Raw genomic sequence first — 13,644 nt, 5'->3', positions numbered from 1 at the left:
TTGTGAATGCCTTCTTCCGTGTTTTAGTGATTTTCACAAAAGTATTCTAATAAAAGTTTCAAAATTAATATTGAACATAACAAACATAGGGCCACGGTCCCTGAAGCTACTATAGACATTGATACAAAATTAAGTATTTTCTGACTGTATGAAATTATCTCACTAAGGTCATCCTGGGGACCTGTTAACCAAATATTAAAGCTGTCTGACCAGCAGTTTTGAAAAAAAAGTCATCGTTGATGACACAGTCCCCACTTGTTAATGTGTACTTTGATTACAATAAGTCCTCAGAGATAGAGTCCTCTTCATTAATTAGGTCTGTGATAAAAAAATACTTTGATACAGATGGCACTCAATGGCCAAGAATGAGTTCCATAGTGTTGAAAACATAAAACCAATGTAGGCCATCATCCTAATTACAAAAGGTCATTAAACAAGTCAATTAGGAATTAATTGACAGGATGTTGCCAAACATTTTTGCATACTATCCTAACACTAACAGATTATCACCGGTACCATATTTCATAAAGTTTGATGTACTATTTACAACACTATGAGATCAACATCTGTATCAAGTTTCATCAAATTTGAAGCAGTATTTGTGGATATATCACTCTAATTAGGAAAGTTCATTACATATGCAATTACAAATTAATTAAAATGACACTGATACATGACTACAGTGGTAAATCCAATGGATATGAGAATTTTTTTCAATGGCATTTTGAGAAGATTTTCCTATTTCCTGTCAGAGATTTTGCCGAGACATTACTGTGAAATGAATGACTTGCCTCTCTGCTGGGACTGTGATACGTGTTATATGCGTTATGTTGCAATAAAATGAACGTATATTTGCAAAAATTTGTTTTGCCATATTTTTGGTCCTCAAAAAAGTTGCTCAGTTGCCAAAATTTCAAACTGAATAGTGTTCATGGTGGGATGTTACAAACTTGCTGAGTCTTGTTCTTTCTTACCTCGGAAATATTAAATTTTCACCAGAGTTTCAGTTTTGTATTTCAGATGTCTAACAAACGTTGACACAGTAGGTTTCCTCTTGAATTTGTATCATATATTCACTTTTTCACCACCATGGTTTCACCCAAACAGTCAGTATGCAGATTTTGGTTTCAGAGAAAAAATTATCCAATATTTACTAATAGTTGAAGTTCAAAATAGCTACCATCCCTTTGTTATATATAAGGGGGAAAATAAAATTTCCGATTTTCACAAAACTAAGCTGGTGAAAACTTTATAGACTTCATAAGCTGCAATTATATTGTTAAAGTCTGAGAGTACAAATACCTGTCTCGGAGGTGCATTCTACCTGAACAATCAAAATTGTTATAATTATCATGGATGGAACAATAAAAGAAGTACTTACATTGATTCCTCATGATAAGTTCTCAGTGACAACTTTCTATAAACCTATGACTTAGAGAAGCCAAGAGGCAGGATGGGTTCTTGATAGATGTATATCAAAAGTTACTCGGTAGGTTTCTTGATGGAACTATCAACAGATCTGTTATGGGATTGGTTCTTGATGGCAGTATCAACAGTCACTGGATTGGTTTATTGATGGCAGTACCAACAGGCCAGGTACAGGTTGGATTCTTGATGACTGTAGAAATAGCTACAGGATGGATTCTTGATGGCCATAGCAATAGTTACAGGATGGATTCTTGATGGTTGTAGAAATACAGGATGGATTCTTGATGGCTGTAGAAATAGCTACACAATGGATTCTTGGTGGCTTTAGCATTAGTTACAGGATGGATTCTTGATGGATGTAGAAATAGCTGGATGGATTCTTGATGGCTGTAGCAATAGCTACAGGATGGATTCTTGATGGCTGTAGAAATAGCTACAGGATGGATTCTTGATGGCCATAGCAATAGCTACAGGATGGATTCTTGATGGCTGTAGAAATACAGGATGGATTCTTGATGGCTGTAGAAATAGCTACAGGATGGATTCTTGATGGCTATAGCAATAGCTACAGGATGGATTCTTGATGGATGTAGAAATAACAGGATGGATTCTTGATGGCTGTAGAAATAGCTACGATATGGATCCTTGGTGGCTGTAGAAATACCTACAGGATGGCTTCTTGATGGTTATAGCAGTAGTTACAGGATGGATTCTTGATTGCTGTAGAAATACAGGACGGCTTCTTGATGGCTGCAGAAACAGGATGGATTCTTGATGGCTGTAGAAATAGCTATAGGAAGGATTCTTGATGGCTATAACAACAGCTACAGGATGGATTATAAATGGCTGTAGAAATAGCAACAGGATGGATTCTTGATTGCAAAGCCAATAACTTTATTGATGGCAGTACCAATAACACTGAGGCACGATTGGTTCTTGATGGCAGTACCAACAGGCAAGATACAGGATGGATTCTTGATGGCTATAGCAATAGCTACAGGATGGATTCTTGATGGCTATAGCAATAGTTACAGGATGGATTCTTGATGGCTATAGCAATAGTTCTAGGATGGATTCTTGATGGCTATAGAAATAGCTATAGGATGGATTCTTAATGGCTATTACAATACTTACAAGACTGGTTCTTTTTGCCTATAGCAACAGTTACATGATGAATTCTTGATGGCTATCAAATCGCTACAGGATGGATTCATGATGGCTATAGCAATAGTTACAGGATAGATTCTTGATGGCTATAGCATAGTTGCTGGCAATAGCAAAAGCTACAGGATGGATTCTTGATTGCTATAGAAATGACTACAGGATGGATTCTTTATAGCAACAGCAATAATTACAGGATGGATTCTCCTTGATGACCAAAGAAATAGTTACAGGATGGATTCTTGATGGCTACAGCAACAGTTCCAGAATAGATTCTTGGGCTATAGCAATAGCTATGGGATGGATTCTTGATAGCAGTACCTACAGTAAAAGGATACCTGGGTTCTTGACTGTAGTATCAGTAATGGGAGGATTGGTCCTTGATATCAGTATTAACAGAAACTGACACATGATTGATTCTTGAAGGGTTTTACCAATAGTCACAGGGACAGTTCTTGATACCAGTAGCAGCAGCAGGTACCAACATGACTGAGACAGGATGCATTCTTGATAGAAGTACTATCAGTGACAGGATTGGTTTCCGATTGCGGTATCATCTGGAATGAGATAGGAAGACTTCATTGTGAGAAACATGGATATTGGGTTTTATCATTGTGCAAAGTGAAACATAACCATTATCATCATCTTAATCATCATCATTACCATCATCATCTTAATCATCATCACAATCATCATAATCACCGTCGTCATCATCACTGTCATCTTCATCATCATCATAATCATCATCATCATTATCATCTGCATCATCATTTTAAAATGATATAATGTCATGGAAACGGCTCCTGCAGAGAAATCACAACTTTCTCCAAGTGGTGATGATGTTTATGATGGGTGTGAAATTGACAATAGAAGTAATGATGATGATGAAGACGATGATGATGATAATGATGTAGATGATGGTAGTTGGAACCTTGCAAAATATTAGCTTGATACTGCTCAATTCCAAGCAGGAATGGATTACTTATTCCGTACACTTTAAATGCTGGCAATTAAATACAGGAAGATAGAGTCAGAAACTACCAGAGAGTGCAATATATAATGAAACATTTAAAGGATATACCTGTGGACTGAATTGTTTGACAAGCAGTGTATATCTCTGGACATCATCTGGATGAGTTACGTTCCATATTAAACTGCTACTGATACAGCTAATCAAGTTTCACTTTGCGCTACATGGATGCTATTGAATACTGGGTAGGTTGCCAATAACCCAAGCAGTCAGACATGAACAGTATACACAGATGAGAAAAGAAAACGAAAGAATGCTGAGAAGGGTTATTATGACCCTGACATCTGAATCTTTCATTTGAACCCAGAACTTATCAACAGTAAACTGTTGGGAAAACTGAAGGCTGAGGGGTTAGAGCTTAGGTTTACAGCTGAAGTCTATTAGATCACTGGCAAATTGCCCACAGTTGAATATTTTTGGTGTTTAGTAAACGTAAGGTTTCCTCATGCTGAGGAACTTCTTATCATATTCCTTGATTTCAAGTAAAATATTCAAGCCAACAGCCTTGCATGTCCTGAAGACGGTTGCTCGAATTAGTTTTACCATTCATATTGCTGACGTTAGCTATATCAGTTTGCTGCAAGCATGTCCAAGCTTGGTAGATTACAGGAAGTACAGTTGTTGGTATGGCTACCTACACCAATTAGTCACTATTGGTTTATCTGCTGTATCTGCTGGACAAGGTAAGAACAAGGAAAAATTCCTATTCTTTTCCTCATTGTGATGTACTCCAGACCAGAAGGGAGAAATTGGAACAATTTATTTGAAGTTTCTCTGATCTTTCAGGTAAAATAATTTAAATAAGCAAATATGAAGGTTTTGCAACTGATTCAGTCTCGCTGCCTGTTTACAACAGCCAATACATAATGAAACTGTGATTTTTGGCCATGCTTTGGTCTTGGCAGTGCTTTAAGTGATGCCTGAATATTTTCCAAATTTCGAGCTAAATTTTAATGAATTACAATGTGGGTGCCATGGCTTTCTGGAAGACATGCATTTGGTACACATGCAAGAAGTTCAGAAAGTCTATTGGTAAACATATGTTGGGAGACACTGCTTTCAATGGTTAGTTGTTTCAACATTGCTGCACCTCTTGAGAAGCTAATCTCAGTCCTAATGCAGCACTGTACTTGTTCACTGCACAATAGCAATCCAAAGAAGTTTCAAAGTTTACTTGACCTACTGAATTTTCACGTATCAGGGTCACGTTAACATAAATGGTCAGGAGTTCACTTTATGACTTGGAGAGTTCTCATGTACTTTTCACTTGCGAGCAGTTTGTGAATAAAACTCATGAATGGCAAGGGTCATTCCTGGGTCTTTCTAAATGTAGCACTTACAGATAACAATGTATCATAGTAGAATTAGATTCAAAACAACACAATGAAAACATGTAAGTTACTTTTGCCTAATGTTCACCATATAAACTCTGCCATATTGATGGCAGTTAAATCATACTTTGGGAGATACTGCTAAATTTTGGGTCAAAAATATGAGAGAGTAGCCTGTACAGAAAACTCAGTTGTTATTGTGAAGTGACATGGTCTGAGGAGGAATGTTTGCTTTTTGTCAACCATGTTCAATGGCGTAGCTTGATTTGTAAACAGGAAACTTGATGTGAAAGAGTTGAAAAGACTCAATAGCGGTGTGACAATAGAATACTAGGTACAGCAGCAGCATGGTTGTAAAACCAGTGCATAACTTCTACTTTTGCAAAATTTTCACTGGAGATCAAAAACACTTGCAACAAGATTTCTGTGGTTTGATGAATGTGGATTCATTGTTAATGAAAGAAAGCAACTAACAATTATAAATAAAAAAAATTTTCATATTTTTAACACTCATCTAACAGTAATTATTGTCATTACAAATCTACTTGCAACAAATATATTTCTTTTAGCAATGTCTGATATCATCATTTCTTTTCAACATCTGATATTACCAAAGTCAGACAGTTTTCAAAAATATCCATTGATAATACGTAAAACTTTTGAGAGTAACTACGTTATTCCCACCATCCACATGTGGTAACAGGTGCTGAGATATTTGACTTCAAATTTAGTTTTCCACTCACTGCATAGACATAACAATGTTTTATTTGAGCTTTGGGGATTTGTAAATTTGTCTATGTGTTGAAAGGAATGATTTCCTTACGGTACGGTAGGAGTATTATGACATACACAAAATCTAATGTACTTTAAAGTCTGGAACTGTGAAAACGATACCCTGTTTAAATCAGTCAGTTTCCGTAATCTATACTGCATATGGACAGTATAAAGTGTCCTTCCAACAAATCAAGAAGATGATAAAGAATCTCCTTTATGTGAAACTCTCTACATATACATCATCTGACATTGCTTTCAGGAAGAATCATTTTTTTCATGATAGTAAAAGGTTTCACTTATTTCTGAGTTGTACATACAAGCGACGTATTTATTGCTTTGATTACATTTGTGTGCGATGTGTGATGCCGAGTATATGAGTGCCAGTGCTTCATGAACGCTACAGCATGTGGAGGGGTTTGCAGTTGGAAGCTCTTTTCAACTCACTTAGTGAACCATTTTTTTCCAAGGGTGGGGATTTAGCGGAGTTGTTTTGACTGTGATGTTTTGATCTTTTCTTGGTGACTGGGTGTCACTTGCTGTGAGTTCAGTGGAATCCAATCCAGAATTTACTGAATGATACTGAAAAATGCAGGCCTTTTCAAAATCCTCTGAATCTGTTCTGTCAAGAGAACTCTCAAGGGATCATTATAGTATTTCAAGAGATTAGAATAAAAAAAAATATAGCCTAACAGAGGAATGGACAGTTGTCTAGTTTTGGGGATAAAAATATGCCAACTTGAAGGTATATTTGACTATTCACAACTGGTAACTGTTTTCTCATACCTTCGAATTCTAACAGTACTGGCATCTGCTGTGGTCATCAATGGTCACTTCTGTCCTTTGGCAGTGGTCACTTGTTAACCTCCACTGGTGGTCACCATTATCTCCTGGCGGTATAGTCAATTGTAGCCTTCACTCATGGTCACTCCTGTCAGATACCAGTGGTCACTTGTAAGCTCCATTCATCGTCACTTCAGTTAGATACCGGTGGTCACCTGTAACCTCCACTACTGGTGACTCCTGTCAGATACCAGTGGTCAATTGCAATGTCCACTTATGGTCACTCCTGTCAGAAAAAAGTGGTCATTTGTGACCTCTAATGATGGTCACTGCTTTCAACTGGTGGTGGCCACTCATATCCTGCTGATGGCTACTCCTATCTTACAAATGGGAGATTCAAATTAAGTGTTTTTCTACCAATTTTCTTAAGGTAAGGAGAATTTGTGAAAAAAGATGTAAACTTTTTCAAATACTTAGATTGAGGAAAATTTACACATCTTTTTCTCATATGAGAATGTACATTATGGGTTATCTTGCAAATTTGGACTCACAAAGCAAACTTGCTAAGATGTACTGATATTTAAAATTCAAAATGGCTGTCATTCTCTATATTAACTGTACCGGGAAAAGTAAGAAAGTTTAACTTTTTGTAAAACAAAAGGAATGAAAACCAAAGAGTTATCTTTACAGGTTTCAAAATGGGTCCAAGCAAATTGTAAAGTAGAAAGGAACTGCGAGAGATTTTGAGTCCAAAAGCTGATCAGATTTTGCATCCAAACTCGGCTTCTGAAGGCCATTCTGCCCTGGAAGCAAAAACACTCTGTCCTTTCAAACAAACTTTTACGGCTGATTTATGTCGCATTTTCAACAAAACTGCTATGAATAACATTTTTTTCTATTTGTACCACAGAGTCCCTGTCATGTAGGATCAATATTTTGATATGTTCATCGAAAACTACCAGAAAGCTACGATGTCCAGCCAGAGGCGTTAAGTGTTATCTGGTAGATGTTTGAAAATACTCAGTAATGTCCACCATAACATCTGATTCAATAAAATTTGCAGCTGCCGATAATTTCACAGATGGTTTGTGGCATAACTCCACGTTCTTTCCACACACTGTAGTTTTCCTGCCCAGAATCAGGCATATTACTTTACAGCTTCTAGAAAACAAAAAACTGCCCCCTAGGTCATCATGTAGGCAAATGTAGTAAAGTAGTCTTGCTGTTGGTGTTCAATTATTGCTGGTGTGACTGCCCTACTATGATTTGTTTTGATGGAAATCCACTTCAACATCTTATAAACTCTGTCGCACAAATCCTATATTTTTGAATGAAAAGCATCCGCATCCTTGGAGTGTAGTATTTTCAAAAAGGGTTACAGTCACAAATGCCACTCTATAAACAAAATATAAATCTCTGCAAATGTCAAAGTGTGATTACGTTCTGCTACCTCATTGGGAACAATTTTGCCAACTGTACAGAAGAGCTGTGAGCCATATAAATTTGCATATCAGAATATGGTACACTGTGATGTCATGGTGGTGTACTGTGATGTCATTGTATGCAAATTTACATTGCTTCATGCATCTTATCCTTTAATCTAGAAAGTAGCCAATTTGTGTAACTGTGGAGGTTTCTACAGTGTGGACAAATTCTCAAGTTGACTATGCAACTATGTATATGCTCACTCCCAACTTTTACTGGATGTCTATAAATTTTTATAATCTGGTCTTTGCAGAGATATTGTCACGTGATGCATACTTTACGGTGTTTCTTGAACATTGTTGACCTTTCAGTCACGACCTATTGACAATTTATCAAGTTGTTTCTACAAATTGAACGTACAACTGATAAAATCTTTATTGCAATGTAAAACACAGGAAAAACCCACGATGTTTGCACTGGTTGGAGGTAATGCGATTGTGGCGAAACATGAAGTCATCGGATGTGCACCTGTTACACTATATGCATTTCTGCTTGGGCTTCGTAAGATGGAAAGTGTATTGACAGAATAGAGGACATATTGTCATGTTTGTCTTAAGAGATCTATTTGCTGTTACAAAACGACTAACACTATGTCTGTGTTTGCTCAAATGAATTTGAACTGATACATGGTAACAATTTTTACCGATTTAAATGCTGTTTTCTCCAAGGCAGTTATGGTCAGATGTAGTAGTGTGCAAGACTGTAATGTGTGTGCGCTTGTATGCATGCATCGAACTTGTAGCTGTGACACAAATCATAGGCTTGTCGTTTTCTTGAAAGGGAGGCTGTCGTGGGAACTGCGCATGTGCAACTTTCTTGTCTACAATGTATTTCATGCACGATGCATCTGGATGCATCGAGTCAACATAGCAGCAACATTTAAATTATATGATATTCACTGTTAACAAACATGTTTTCACTTTCAGCAATCACCAACATACCATAGATACAGTGTTTACATCAGTCGTAGGGGTCCCTGGCAACCTTTGAGCAGAGTTCCGACGACTGCCTCCCTTTAAACAGTCTCAGGCAATACCACCTCAATTTTTCGTTTTAGTCTAGGTACTTTTTGACCTGTTTCTATAGTTCTCAATACACTGATGAATATTCATATCGACTGAGATTTCAGAGAAAGTACAGATGCTCATGTATGGGAGCAATGCAGGGCAATTCTCCACTGGATTCAAAACAGGTTCAGGGCCACTGGGAAATCTAGTAAGAAAAGGTATGGAGACTAATAAATTATTTGGTTTCTGGTCTTCAAGAACCTAAAATATGACTCGGAAGAAATGTTGATTGGGTTGTTCATTTGGTTGGTTTGTGTCAGAAAATATCACACAGCCTCTGATCCTTCGATGGAAAACAGATTTTTCGGTCTATTTCCACAAAAGAGAAAACCATCTGGTTAGAAAGCACGGCAACCTTTTCATTTGTGTTAAATTTGTGCTTGTTTCCTGTCTTTTGCTTGATATATTTTGGATGCTGAAAGAGTTCTACAATTGCAACAAGCTGGGGGTTGAGCATTATATTTGTAGTTACTGGTACTCCCCCAATTCCCATATTTTCTGCATTTCATCATCTCAAGTGTAATTAAAATGGAAATTTTCAACACATTCTTTCTTGAACACACACTGACAGCTGCAGTTAAATATTGGAGATCGTTTTCGAAGTTGTCCATACAGCCTTTGAAGTTTTTTTCAGTGTTCCATGGAAATTTGAACACTCATTTGGACAAGATGGGATGTATACCAGGATTCTCAAAGAAGGGGTTTTCAGGGATGGATCACCCTCAGCCTCATTTCAGAGGTGATCTATTCTTATGCTAATTAGCTGACAAAAGAGAAGCTACAAGAGGCTGTAGAACATGCAAATATACCTTTTTTTCAGATATCCCATAATGCACTGCTGCAGCTGTTTAAAAACTATTTACACATATTTGAAAAAAGTCGTGTGTTTATTGTACACTTGTAACAAACATTTTTCGCTGTATATATATTGTATCAAATTGTCCGGTAATAAAAATCACAATTATCCCAAAATATGTTTGGTGCTTTGTGTTTTGGTCTTCAATAAATATATCATCCAGGGTAACATCAGCCACAAAGGACATATAAGTTACCCTAGCGAGAAAAGCATAAGAAAGATGACTATTTAACCCTTTGCACCTTGACCTCCTGGTGACCTATGACATCATCTGGACATTTTTTTCCAAGCCTGGTTCAAAGGGTTAAGGTGTTCACCCAAATTCCCTGAAAAAAGTCCACAACCATCATTTGTAAGATGGGATTGGGCCAGACCATAGTGGTGAAAGGGTTAATTTTTGTGAGTTTATTGCCTTCCTCATGAGTTTGTATCCATAGCAATCTATGGTCATAAGAATATCTACAGGGTCAAGAGTTTTGACTTTGTTTAACATTTCAATTATTCCTTTAAAAAACAATTCCTACTGCAGCTAAAACAATGTACCCTATTCAATCTGTAATATTATTGTTGACAAATGATTTCTTGTCTCGACTGAAATTCAGTTGTAAACAATAACATTAGCCATCACTCACTTTGCAGCTGACTTGATGAGTTGAACTCTAGGCATTTGGACATAATTGTTCGGGTAGAACACAAGATGGCATTTTGTAAACATAACAGAGATAATAGAAAATACACTAAAAGTAGCCGCTAATGGAGTTTTAAATAAATCAACAATTGATTCTGATAAGTGAATGCATCTGAAGGACAGGGAATTCACATAACTGTAGTAATGGGTTGAATGTCCTCACAATCAAATAAATTCCCACTGCGTACGGATGTTCATTATCCAAACTTTTTCTACTACCTACTTGTGATAATTAGTTATAACCTGCACAACACAAAACTACACTTTCTTTCTACCGCGGCTCATTCTATAAATGTACATTTGTTCATCTAAAACCTAGTATTTAACACAACACCAAACTGGAGCTTGGCTATCTATATCAGTCTTAACACTCCACTGTCCGGGAGACGCTAAACTGACTGATATTATATGCTTAGATTTCACAGTTTGAGTGAGTTTACAAAACCTGATGGTTCCTCCCGGATTCAATTCCATGCTCAGCGACCATGATGACGTGGCAAATGGTGAAATCCCCTCCAAGGCATGTGAAATCCTACACTCCTTACCGAGTTAAGTGCAACGGAACTAAGTGGCTGACATGGGGATAGTTTAGCACAGCATACTACCTTCTGTGCAACTACACATAGCCGTAACCTCTGCCATGCTGAAAGGCCATTGTGAGTTACAAAAAAAAAATGGCCATGGTGGTTTTACAGCAAATGACCATGGAGAGCTAAGGGAAGTAATCATCATTTTCCATGAAACTATTTCTGCTTCATGGTTTATGTGACAATTCTTGTAAATTTCATCATTTGCAAACACTCATATTTAACTCTACCTAAAAACTTTCTTCACAGCATTCAAACGACAAACTATTTGTGTGTCTACCGGGTATGTACATACTGCAACGAAGTCAGTATGATGATAAACTTTCACTAACTGCATCTACCTTATAGGGACAAAGTCACCCATTTTTTCATGAATTTTGTTTGACACGAGATACTACTTATATTGTTTGACATGTTGAAAGATACTGAATAAATGGATGACCATGCATTTTTTCTACACTGGTTTTAGACAAATTAAATGAAACCATCGCTAGAATGAATTAATGGTCATGACCATTAATTCATTTTCGCGATGTTTCATGTATCGTGTCTAATACCTGGGTCGAATATATGCATGGTCACCCATTCAATCAGTATCTTTCAACATGTCAAACAATATAAGTAGTATCTCGTATCAAAAAAATTCATGAAAAAATGGGCGACTTTGTCCCTTTAAATAAACGATAACTTACTTTTCACTTTTAATAACCATAATCTAATCTACATTTAATGACCTCAACTTCCTTCGATGGCCATAATCTACCTTAAATAACCATAATCTTCCTTTATTAACCATAATCTACCTTAAATAACCATAATCTTCCTTTATTAACCATAATCTACCTTAAATAACCATAATCGACCTTTATTAACAATAATCTACATTTAATGACCTCAACTTCCTATTATGACCAAATCTACCTTAAATAACCATAATCGACCTTTATTAACCATAATCTACCTCAAATAACCATAATCTTCCTTTATTTACCATAATTTACATTTATTTGACTATAACCTACCTTCAATGACCATAATCTACCTTAATAACCATAACCTTCCTTCCATCATTTGATGGTTTACAGTTACTATACAAAATTCAACTAATCTATTTCGTAAAATACAAATTACCACAGCGACTAACACTAAAAAGTTGACTCACATACGAGCATTGATGAAATAAAAAACCTTTGTCTATTCAGATCCTTCAATCCACCATTTTTTTTTCATCACTCATCTCTTGTGGATCACTCAAGCAACGATATCACACGTCTGCTTCCTTTAAGTGAGGTACAAAAGTTCAACCCTTTGTGCCCTTTTGCACACTGTGTTGGAATTCAAACCAACTGCCCTCCAATCACCGGGTACACCTACATACTTCACTGTCTGAAGCGTGCGGAGTCAGACAGTGCCTTGGTTCTTAATCACATGTCTGTTTTTCTCTTCTACCACGGCTTGAGGACAACACTACAGATAACATTCAAGTTACACCGCCAGTCGAGCATTGTTGTACACAGTGTCCCAGAAACTTCCACGTCATTGAACCAAGAAGTCAATACAAAGCACAACCTTCTGTCTGACCATCTCTTTGGATTTAATGTATTTTTGAAATAAAGTTCATGACCTCACCGACACAAAAAGGAACTACACCCACACATCGCTAACCAACAAAACACAGCCTTTGCTTGTCTTGTTCTAACCTCAAAGCCCTCCTGGATTTCCGATAGAAAAAGAGAACTGACTTTTCTTGTGTCGATATGTCTGGAAAGCAGCGTGAAAAATGCCTCCTTTAGGCGATGAAATGTCTACGTGGTTGTCTCTGAAAGTGCAATTTCAGTGAACAGGAACTTCCCTAGACCTGGCTACACTTGGAAAAAAAACAATTGTTCTGTATCTGGAGGGGACTTGGAATGTACTGATGGGTTAGACGGACGATACACCATGACACATTTTTGTCATAATCATTCAAATCCTTGCATTTTCACAAGATCATCTGCGATGACGACCTATCGTCTAGGGCTTCTGTTCATTCCGACAAAAATGAAAAGATTTATTGTCATTTATCTGACGAATGAGGTACTGAGAAATTTCTGGATTTTATAAAAACTCTATGTAGAGCTCACCTCAGAACTGACCTAGTGGTAAGGGTTGGACGTTAGTCACTGAAAAATTTAAAGTGCCTCTGTGAAGCTGACATTTACAAATTGAAAATGTCTGCTTATTTTGTCCGCAGACAAATTCTCGTTATGTGTGGTGTACTTTGTAAAATGAGCTTGCTTCAAAAGTGCGTTCTAAGATTTGAAGTAGGAACGTCCCAAAGTCTTGAAACTGCTGCATCCAAATCCATGCATTTATCACATGTTGATACTGTGCATGTTGATACCTCTGAGTAAAAAGACATTTGCATATGGGTGATTTACATAAAATTTACATACGATTTACATATGAACAATAAAA

Source organism: Ptychodera flava, chromosome 18 (genome assembly GCF_041260155.1).
Source record: "Ptychodera flava strain L36383 chromosome 18, AS_Pfla_20210202, whole genome shotgun sequence".
Classification (NCBI taxonomy): domain Eukaryota; kingdom Metazoa; phylum Hemichordata; class Enteropneusta; family Ptychoderidae; genus Ptychodera; species Ptychodera flava.
This window is presented reverse-complemented; position numbering follows the sequence as displayed.